The sequence below is a fragment of the Branchiostoma lanceolatum genome, chromosome 5 (assembly GCF_035083965.1).
Source record: "Branchiostoma lanceolatum isolate klBraLanc5 chromosome 5, klBraLanc5.hap2, whole genome shotgun sequence".
NCBI classification, from domain to species: domain Eukaryota; kingdom Metazoa; phylum Chordata; class Leptocardii; order Amphioxiformes; family Branchiostomatidae; genus Branchiostoma; species Branchiostoma lanceolatum.
Window position 1 is genome coordinate 24983675 of NC_089726.1, and position 10553 is coordinate 24994227.

The 10553-nt window shown below is 39.1% G+C and overlaps 1 long non-coding RNA gene across 1 annotated transcript; it reads right to left on the reverse strand.

Annotated features, from left to right (window-relative positions):
- Positions 1-7534: 7534 nt before the first annotated feature.
- Positions 7535-10297, reverse strand: LOC136435823 (uncharacterized). The gene is made up of 3 exons (XR_010755951.1): positions 10080-10297; positions 9063-9691; positions 7535-8664 (listed from the first exon to the last, which is right to left on the reverse strand). It is a non-coding gene; the product is annotated as an uncharacterized lncRNA (long non-coding RNA).
- Positions 10298-10553: the final 256 nt, after the last annotated feature.

The window sequence follows — 10553 nt, forward strand, 5'->3', positions numbered from 1 at the left end:
GTCTCTTGATGCAATTTTGACTCGTATTTGTATAAGCCTGAGTCACCTTGTGAACAAAGACAACACGATACCCGCGTGGAGTCTAATTAGCATATCATTGTTCCCAAATCAAACTCGATATACAACATTGAAGTTCTCGTTTCACGTCACTGCTCCATAGGTATAAAATATACGAGTGATTTGGGTTCGAAACCTTGTCCCCAAACCTAGACCGTACGTCATCGACATAGCCTCTAAAAGGCCCCTCAGATGACTGGGGATAATCAATATTTATCTCTGGGAGATAATAGTAGTAATTGGCCGAATAGATTCAGGATTTGATTGTATGCTAAGGGAGTCGGCTACGGAGAGAGGGTTTAAATTGCAAGCAAATATTCTCACTATAGCCGGCGTAGTTAGTTTATCATCGACAAACGAAAAACGATATTTCAGCATGCTTAAATCATGCTTAAAGTTCGTGTATTTTCCTGATTTACGCATCTATACACCTCTTATACGAGTACGTAAAGATTGTCATTACGAGACCTTTACGGCGGTGCTTATAAATCCTTATTTTCCGCTTTTCACGGTGCCTTTCAGTAGCTTAAAGATGTCGAATATGCTTAGTAAAACAACCTTAATTTCTACTTAAAGTCGGCGTTTTTTCTTCTTTAAGCACCAAAACGACTCATATACGTGTTCGTAAAGATGACTATTAGGTGCTTATAAATCCTTATTTTCCGCTTTTCACGGTGCCTTTCAGTAGCTTAAAGATGTCGAATATGCTTAGTAAAACAACCTTAATTTCTGCTTAAAAACGGCGTTTTTTTCTTCTGTAAGCACCATTACGACTCGTATATGTGTTCGTAAAGATGACTATTAGGTGCTTATAAATCCTTATTTCTGCTTTTCACGGTGCCTTTCAGTAGCTTAAAGGTGTCGGAAAGCTTATTAAAACAACCTTAATTTCTGTTTACAGTTGGCGTTTTTTCTTATTTCAAGCGCCGTAACCACTCATTTACGTGTGTGTAGTGATGGTCCTCGGATACGTTAAGGCGCTTATTTGTCGGATTTCACGGTGCACATTTCAGCACCTTAACATCGTCGTAAATACGTGTTTAATAACCCTTAAAGTGTGTTTTTAGTCGGCGTTTATGTTACCGTTGCGTAACTTTACGATTCATATACATGTACATAAACTCTAACATACGCTGTCTTTGCGTAGGTGTGGATAGATCCGTATTTTACGTCCGATGATGTGACTTTCCACGAGATTTAAGGTCCAAATAATGATGCAAACAGAATACAATTCGTAAACGATAGGAAATTTATTGAACAATAGAAACCACTACACAGTTTACCGAATAAAGTACTCACAAAACTTGCATTTGATGTTGTGGACAGTGGGATCACTCACAGTCACAGTGCAATCTCCCTTCACGAATCTGTGATGTATCTGTGATGTAGCTGAGTCTACAGTTCCGATTCCAGTGTCGGATGACACGCCAAGGGAAAAGTTTAAACGGGTACACTGTTCCATCTGGCCACCGCGAGAGCAATAATCCGAGATTCGCGAAAGCAGGGACGTGATCAGACTCGTGTTGGATATGTCGCGAACTTGCAGTCTCAGCTCCTACTGGTCAGGACCAGAACGATACAATGCGGTCGTGAATTTCCCATTCTGTGCCCGTAGCTTGTTCAAACCGGATCTCTAACCAAGGTGTTGCTCCAACATGCTCCATCCCATCAACTTGTACTAGAGTCAATTCCATGTCACCGAGAGGGTTTTCAGATGATATTGCTAATAAGTTTGAACAATTTTAGAGAAAAGACTATTTCAGTCAAAATAATTCCAGACTGTTCAAACAATTGGAAATGAAAGTTTGAACATGTCTGAACTCATCTATATATTTTGGAAATAGTATGAAAGTATTTGCACAACTATCTCTTTATTTAGAACAATTTCCAAACATCTGTGTGATTGTTTCACTGTTGGAACATGTTCCAACATTTTGTATCATTCTCAAAATGGTAGATTTGGGTTATTGCCCCAAAAAATAGTAGGTGCTAATCACGCTCTATTGTCTACCTCTGTATATTTTTAGATTTCACGTCTGGACACAGGCAACTCTTTTGTTTTGAGGTGTCTGTGTATGGCACCTAGGCCTAATCCCCTATACTTTGAAGGGATGTGTGAATTGGCCTGTTCCCAGTCCACTGACCCAGTTATACCATTTTTGTAGAATGTTGGAACATGTTCAAACAAATGATCAATCTATGTTGCAACAGTTTAGAAACTAATACAAATAATGTGTTCAATTTTGAATTTTTTTTTAACCTGTTGGAACACAGCAGAAAATATTTAGAACATCAAATGAATGTTGGAAATTGTTCTTAACAGTTACTTATCTCACATAGATTGTTGCAAAGGTTTTGTAAATGTTAGAACAAAAGGCAACAAACACCCTCTCGGTAATGTGGAATCGACTCTAAATTCTAGCCATCATAGCTTTGAGTCGTTCCGCCGCTGGGGTCCCAGATGGTAAAAGCGAAGTCTCGGTCACAACTTGTGGGTTGAGACAGGTCAAAACTCTCTACACTACTTTTCCCCGAACAGACGCAAGAAAAAACTGGCTTCCTTTCGCATATCCGGTAGAATTTGAAAACCCCACTCTTGTCCGTCATTGGGCAATGCCCAGTCACATGATACACAACGGGAGATAGTGTTATTCCCGGGGCGCTAATCATTGTTCACGTACGGATTAACACTGAATAAATTAACATCTGAAAGCAACAATGCCAGCCGCACGCATTTGACCTAAACAAAGATGCGAACAACACAACGAGAGACTGTACTTACAAATAAACACATTTCTCACAATTATTCCGAGTGAGAATAAAACCACATCAGTGGCGAATACAAGTCATTTTGCCCTTTGGGATCCTTCAGATACTGTCTTTGCCACCGATAGATCTGCTTGGAGATAAAACGTACCATTAGGATATCCCGGGTATTTTTACGGTGCAAGGACTGTTGCCCAACCACCCTTATAGACAAGCGCACACGAAAGTTTTCTACCGGTTCAGTTCAAAATATTTCTGGGTCCATATAATCTAAAGTGGGAGGTCTCCATCGGTTACATAATATAAATCGCGCGTGGAGAACGATTAAAGATGCCGTATGTTGAACAGACGCACGCAGCATTTTATATCACTTCTGGGCACATATCTGATATTAAAAAGGGGGCAGGTCTCCGCCCGTTTAGTTAGTGATAACCTAAAGCGCACGAAGAGAAAGAATAAACATTGCTGTTTAAAAAAGTAGGAAAGATACCGTTTGTTTTTGGGGAGGCCTTTGAAAACACATCGACTACGATTTCTGTATATGTACCCAGTCGCGCCCATGTAAGTGTGAACAGGAAATATTCTATAATAATAAAATCAAACGCAACATTACCTATAGGTAAACGGGACATATACACTAAGGGGGCAAGGTCTCACCCGCTTCTTGTTTATGTTGTTTATAGAAGTAGGAAAGAGGCCGTTTGTTTTTGGAGAGGCCTTTGAAAACACATCGACTAAGATTTCTGTACCCAGTCGCGCGCATGTAAGTGTGAACAATACGGTATTTGATATAGAAAAAAAATTTCTTGAAAGTTATACAGGAAATACCTTACAATGATGAAATAACATTGAAACGCAACATTAACGGGACATATACGGTTAGGGGGCAAGGTCTCGCCCGCTTGTTGTATGTGTTGTTTATAGAAGTAGGAAATATGCCGTTTCTTTAAAACGCAACATTTCCTATCGGTTAACGGGGCATATACGGTTAGGGGGCAAGGTCTCGTCCGCTACTTGTCTTTTATAGAAGTAGGAAAGAGGCCGTTTGTTTTTGGAGAGGCCTCTGAAAACACATCGACTAAGATTTCTGTACCCAGTCGCGTGTGTGTGTTAATACAGAGAAATAATTTTTAAAGGCTATACAGAAAATACTTTACAATGATGAAATTACATTGGAACTCAGCATTTCTTATAGGTTAACGGGGCATATACTCTTAGGGGGAAAGGTCTCGTCCGCTTGTCGTATATGTTGTTTATAGAAGTAGGAAAGATCCCGTTTGTTTAAAACGCAACATTTCCTATAGGTATACGGGGCATATAGTATTACGCCAATGGGGCAAGGTCTCGCCCGCTTCTTGTATATGTTGTTTATATAAGTTGGAAATAAAATAAAGATGCCCTTTGTTTAAAACGCAACCGCTCGTTCTCATTTAAATGTACACATTTTTTTACCGATTACCGATTGAAATTAGACGTTCCTGGCATTACGATATGCCACATATAAGATGTCAAACTGTAGTTTTTATGACGATTTAAAACTTTTCTAGCTTTTAAAAACGGCAGTTTGGTACCTTATATGTGTCATATCTTAATGCCAGGAACGTCTTACTTCTTATGGTAACGGAGATTACAAAATGTGTACATTTAAATATGAGAACGAGCGAACATTTCTTATAGGAATACGGGGCATATACGCTTAGGGGGCAAGGTATCGCCTGCTTGTTGTATATGTTTCTTATACATGTATAAGTAGGAAAGATGCAGTTTGTTTTTAGGGGATCCATCCAAAATACAAGGCATAAGTTTGCAGTGTTTGTCTGAGCCGCGCGAAGTGTAGTCAATATATAGTACCTAACAGAGAAAAACGATTTTTAGTTATATCAGAAAACTATACTACAGTTATGAACAGGAAAACACAGCAGCTCCTGTAACGTTCTGGAACCAACAAACAATTTTATACGTACGGCGTGTCTAAATACTCACGTAAAACATACCTAAATATACCCGATGTTTTAAGTCACATATACACATACCTAAATCTTCCCGAAAGGTTAGATTTGTCTTTCAGTTACCTTTATGAAATCTTAAAGCTTCCCGAAATATTTCGCCGTGTTTAACCCTCAAACCACCGTATGGGGTCAAAACTGACCCCAGGCGTATATCAAGATGTGCCATTTTGACAGTTCGAGTCAAAAACAAAATTCCTTCTATGAGTTTGTTTGTATATATGTCTTATAACTTCTCACAAGTTTTTACCGAGATTGGCTCATTGTTGATTAAGTTATTCTAGAAAGTTAACGCATGGTCCAGTGGGGTCAAAACTGACCCCAGCAAAATCTGCACTCATATTCCCTATTCTTTGATACTTGTCATCCAGTAACAAGAATGATAAGGGTTATCATGATCATAGTTACAAAATATGATTTTGTAGAAACGTGAAAAAAAACAAATTTTTCAAATGAACGTAAATATTAATGACGTTGCGACGTATTATGACGTCATTTAAGTGACTTTTTTGACGAAAACAAACAAATTGGGTATTTCCATAGATTTCAAAGGTACACGATAAAACTTAAGTAGAAATTATGTATGACAAATCATAATATATCCAAAGACGTTATTTGTAGATGGCAACAGGAACGACGTCAAATTGACGTCAGAAAAATCATATTCATATCAAGTTACACTAGCGAAATCCGCCATCTTGGTTCCGCCATCTTGAATTATTTCAAATGCATTTTTTCATCATATAACCTTATAACACAATAAAAATGGACCAAAGCGTTTATATTAAGATTGTTTCTGTTTGAATAAACATGGTAATGATGACATTTGAGGTTGAAATAGCCCGTTATGGCTAATCTAATTATATCGTCCGCCATCTTTGATTTTGACCGATGACGTAATCAAATATGTATAAATTATGACTTTTAAATAAAAAAGTGATAGTGAATAACATTGGTTGGTGTTGATATAAGAAAATAAGTGCAGTTTAAAAAGACAGCCCTAGAATTACATTGTAAAATCCAAAATTAGCGACTTTTTCCAAATATGGCTCGAAGAAGGCGGTTGCCATAGCAACATGAAAACCTTGATTAGTTATTTCATTCATTTAAAATTGTTGCCAACAAAATTTTAGCAAAGGTGACCAAGTTTGGTTGTTCTAGAGTAAGACATTCAGATGCTATATGACATCAAGTGTTAGCGCAGGCCTCAAAAGAGCCCACTTGTCTGAATAGCGTTAGTTGCAAAATACGATGTTCCCTATTTTTGCATAAATTATCATAATGAACAGAAATTATTCACACCTATTCATGTCAAACTGTCCCTTATAGATTACTTAAACTATACATATATACAAGCCACAAAAATAGTCACCAATAAAGCTATATTTGTAGAAAACATTGTGGGGTCAGTTTTGACCCCATACGGTAAGATTAGTCGTAAAAAAGCTACGGTGGTTTGAGGGTTAAGGTCTTTATACGTATTTCGGATATTCTGCTTACATATCGCTTTTCGTGCCGTGCATTCACGATCTTCTGTATTTGGGTCTATGATCTACGAGTTGATTTGAATCTGTGCTTTTGTGAAAAAGTCATATTTGCCCTTTGTAAAAACAAACACCGATTGGTTGTGTATTGTGCTGTCTGGGCTTTTGTTTCTATGACAAGAGCGCCAAAAACTGAACGTAAATCTTATATTTCTGTATTAATATTCTGTACCGACTGCAAACGTACCCGGGTCACGGGTTCCTTAGTAATCACTCGGTGTCCAGCACCGGTTATGTGCCTTCATCGCTAGACTTCCAGTGATGAAGTTTTGTCATCTGTGGGCGTCCAGCAATGAGGCGACTTCTTTACTGAAAATCCCTGAATTATCACTGGAAACAGAGATGAATGTACCCGCGGGGCTGGAAACTGAAGCGGCGACGGCTTCGAAGTTTGATTGTATGTTGAAACACTTTTGTACTAAGAACGGAATTCGCGAGAACGGGAAAAGTGTAATGTAAAGTGCCCCTCACTCCACGACCATGGCAAGTCACTCCACGACCATGTCAAGGTCCTGGTAGAGCGACAAAGGAACGGTTTCTACAGGGGTATGGATGATCAGCATCTACGGCGCCTTCCAGAGCACGTCAGGCCCCGCATGCCGGTGACAGACGACGTCTACCGATCATTCGTCACCAACAATTTCCCTGCTCGCTGTCGTAAGCTTGCGTATGCTTACGAGTCAGATGAGCCATGGGGCGCTGAGTTCAGGGAGAAGCTGGACAAACCTAAAGCGGACGGTGGCTTCGTCTCTCTGGAGGTAACCGTCAAGGACGCAGAGCTAGAGCGGCTGTGGTGGGAGCACAGTCCGGCTTACCAACCCTGTCGGGCGGTAGCAAAGCCAGGCGAGTTCCTAGCCTGAGTACCAGCCTTTTTAGCTTCCGTCCGCTACCCTAGCTTCGCTGCGCTACCAAAGCTTGGGTAGCGTACGGAAGCTGAAAAGGCTGGCACTCAGGCTTGGCAAGCTCCCGGACGGCCGCCGCAAAATCAGGAGAACCAGGTTGCCGGAAGACAGCGAAACTGAGTACAGAAAGCGTCTCCGAGAGGCAATGGTGGCGACCGTGGAGGCAAGCCGGGCACACGAGGCGGGGAACGACGAACACCTTAGAACTGCTTTCTTATTTTCAAAATTTAGGTTCTTACACTGAGAACATTTTCCTCACTTCAAGACCAAACATGTTTATTGCTGAGAAATGTTTTCTTACATCGGGATTTATCTTCTTACATAAAAAATCCTTGATCAAAGATTGTTATTGCCTAAAAAATGCTTTCTTACTTTCTTACTTCTATTGGGCTGATCTTCTTATCAAATAATATTTTTTTCTCAACGAGAAGATATTTCTTGCTGCCTAGAAAATGCTTTCTTACTTCTAAGATTGATCTTCTTACAATAAGTATACAAAAATTGTTTATTGCCAAGAAATGTTGTCTTACTTCTAAGACTAATCTTCTTACACCAAGGATACTTTTATCACATCAAGAGCAGAATTCCTGCTACCGAGAAATTTATGCTTACTTCTAAGAATGATCTTTTTACACCAAGAATATTTTTCTTATATCAAGAGCACAATTCTTGCTACTAAAAATATATTCTTACTTCTAAAATTAATCTTCTTAAACTAAGAATACTTTTCTTATATCAAGAGCACAATTCTTGCTACCAAGAAATGTATTCTTACTTCTAAGATGTATCTTCTTACACCAAGAATATTTTTTCTGACATCAAGAGCAGAATTCTTGCTGCCAAGAAATGTTTGATTACTTCTAAGATGTATCTTCTTATAACAATAACACTTTTCTTACTTCAAGAACACAATTCTTGCTGCCTAGAAATGTTTCTTACTCCTAAGACTGATGTTCTTACAAGAAGAATCTCATTCCGATAGTTACAGTTAAAATAACATGTTGATGGCTTGATATCTCTGTAATTTGTGGACTCTGGTATTTCAACAAATGACATTGACGAAGTTTTACAGTGTATATTTTCAAGAAAAATAATAGGTATAAGAATAAAATATACAATATTATTTGTACAAATACCCAGAAAATGCCTATACTGGAAGAACATAAGGATTAGAAACGGCTATATCTAATCAACATGCCATATGATTGATTACATATGATATATTCCATAATAGAAAATCCTTTATCGTCTTGGAAAATGGTATAGAGCAGCCTCATCTGACTTGTCAGTGTTGACAGATGATCACCTTCAACTATGGAAACCAAACCCTTCAAGACCATTTCTGTTGGCATTGGCATTCCCATTGGCATTCAAATGATCTTTCAACATCTGGGAAAAAATGAAGACTTTGTCATGAATTCTTTACTTTCTGAGTAGAGCTGACAAGCTTCCAGCTTCTAGATGTGAAAGATCCAATTGAAATGATTTCTTCACAAAATACATAATATTCTATCATTCTTTAACCTATCATTATTAAATTTTTCCAGAAACAATACGTTTAGAATAGACCACCCCTCAACGGTGCAATGTAATCTTCCAATGTGCGCTGATTGCTTTTTGGTTAAAATCTAGTAATTCGTGGGCCAAAATGATGTTTTGAGTTGGAACTAAAGAGGCAATACTTAACATAAGGTCTAATGCTTAATGCCCTTTAACTTATTTTTTTTCATATGATAAATAAAGCTGAGCTGATTTTCATACAGTCGGGTGGGGAAGGTGGTACTTACCTTTTCCATACTGCTATCCAGTGTTTCCGTGCAAAATCTGGCTTTTGCTGCAGTCTCAAACCTAATCTTGGACTTTCAGACCTCTCTTGAATTGGGTTCGTATAACATGCCACCTTTCTCTATACAGTTGTATTAGGGCTGCGTTGTCCTGCTCTCCTTCTACGTCTGGAGTGACCAGGTCGTCCCGTATTTCCAACGGATCCTCTTGCAGATGGTCGGGGTTATCTCCTCACCGATGCCACCTGATGTTGTGTTTGTTTCGAAGGGTTTTTACTTTCGTCGTCATTTTCGTGATTTCTTTTCACACTCTGTGACTGTGATGTTGCAGGGGTTGTAAGAATGAAGAATTCTTGTAGATCACTTGTAGCTGGCAGAGATTGGGGATGATTCTTGAATTGTCAACACTTTTATGTTCCGTTAAGTTATCACTCCTCGCAAAATATCTTGCCATAGGTGTTACACACATGTTGCAAACTGTTGAGAATACCTTGCTTCATTTCGTGAAGTTTCAGGTTATCGCGACAAGTAAAAGGGTCTCCACACACACCGCAGCTGTAGGTGGGTGACCAACCGTGAGTCGATTGTTTGTGTCTGTTGAGCAAACGCTTTTGTTGGAACACTTTGTCACACTGAAAATATAGAAGACCTACATTTTAGTTTTGTAATAAATTAATCTACGGGTAATGAGAGTCTATAATTTCCGAGAATTGCAGACTGATCGTGATGTAAATTCCGCTTTGGATTTTGGGTTAAATGTTTGCAAAGTTAAACGTAACATTTAGCGCTGAAAAAAAATTCCCTGCGTAGGAATTTGATAATTACAAAATACATATCAAATGGACGAAGAAACTTTGCGGACATGACCAGGGGGCCTCATGTCCTCTACCCGATCTAAGGAATCTCGGCAACGCATTATCTGTACAAAATGTACGTCTGTGTTGGGTCGTGGAGATCCCAACATGATCAGATACAAAGAAACAGTAAAAAAAAGACAGAAACAGGTTGCACGTGACCTACTTCTTCGTAAATTTGTCGAAGTGTGATCCGCTTTTTCATCGCACCGATACGGACGTCCTTTTGCCACAATCGTCTATCAGCAACTGTCAGTCCTTGTTGTCTGTCTTCGTGGCTATACCCAAATTTATATAGTACCTTGGCTGACAGAAGACATGCCTGGGCATGTTTGAGGAGGACAAAGGGATTACGTCACGGGGATGAAAAGTCTGTGTGACGCTGACAGCACTGTCCGCGGCTTCAATAAGGCGAATTCGGGCGTGTCGCAATAATAGCGATTTAACGAGACTACAAGAATAACAACTACATAGCCGTCCTCTTACCTGGTGGCCCACAAATCAATCTACAATGTCCATTCTTTTATCATGGAATGCTGGGAATATTGCGATATTTACCTTTCTCAGGGGAAATTCTGTGTTTTGATCAAACGGGCTGAAAATGTGTATGTGTGTCTCTATCCAGTATGTGAAACATTGT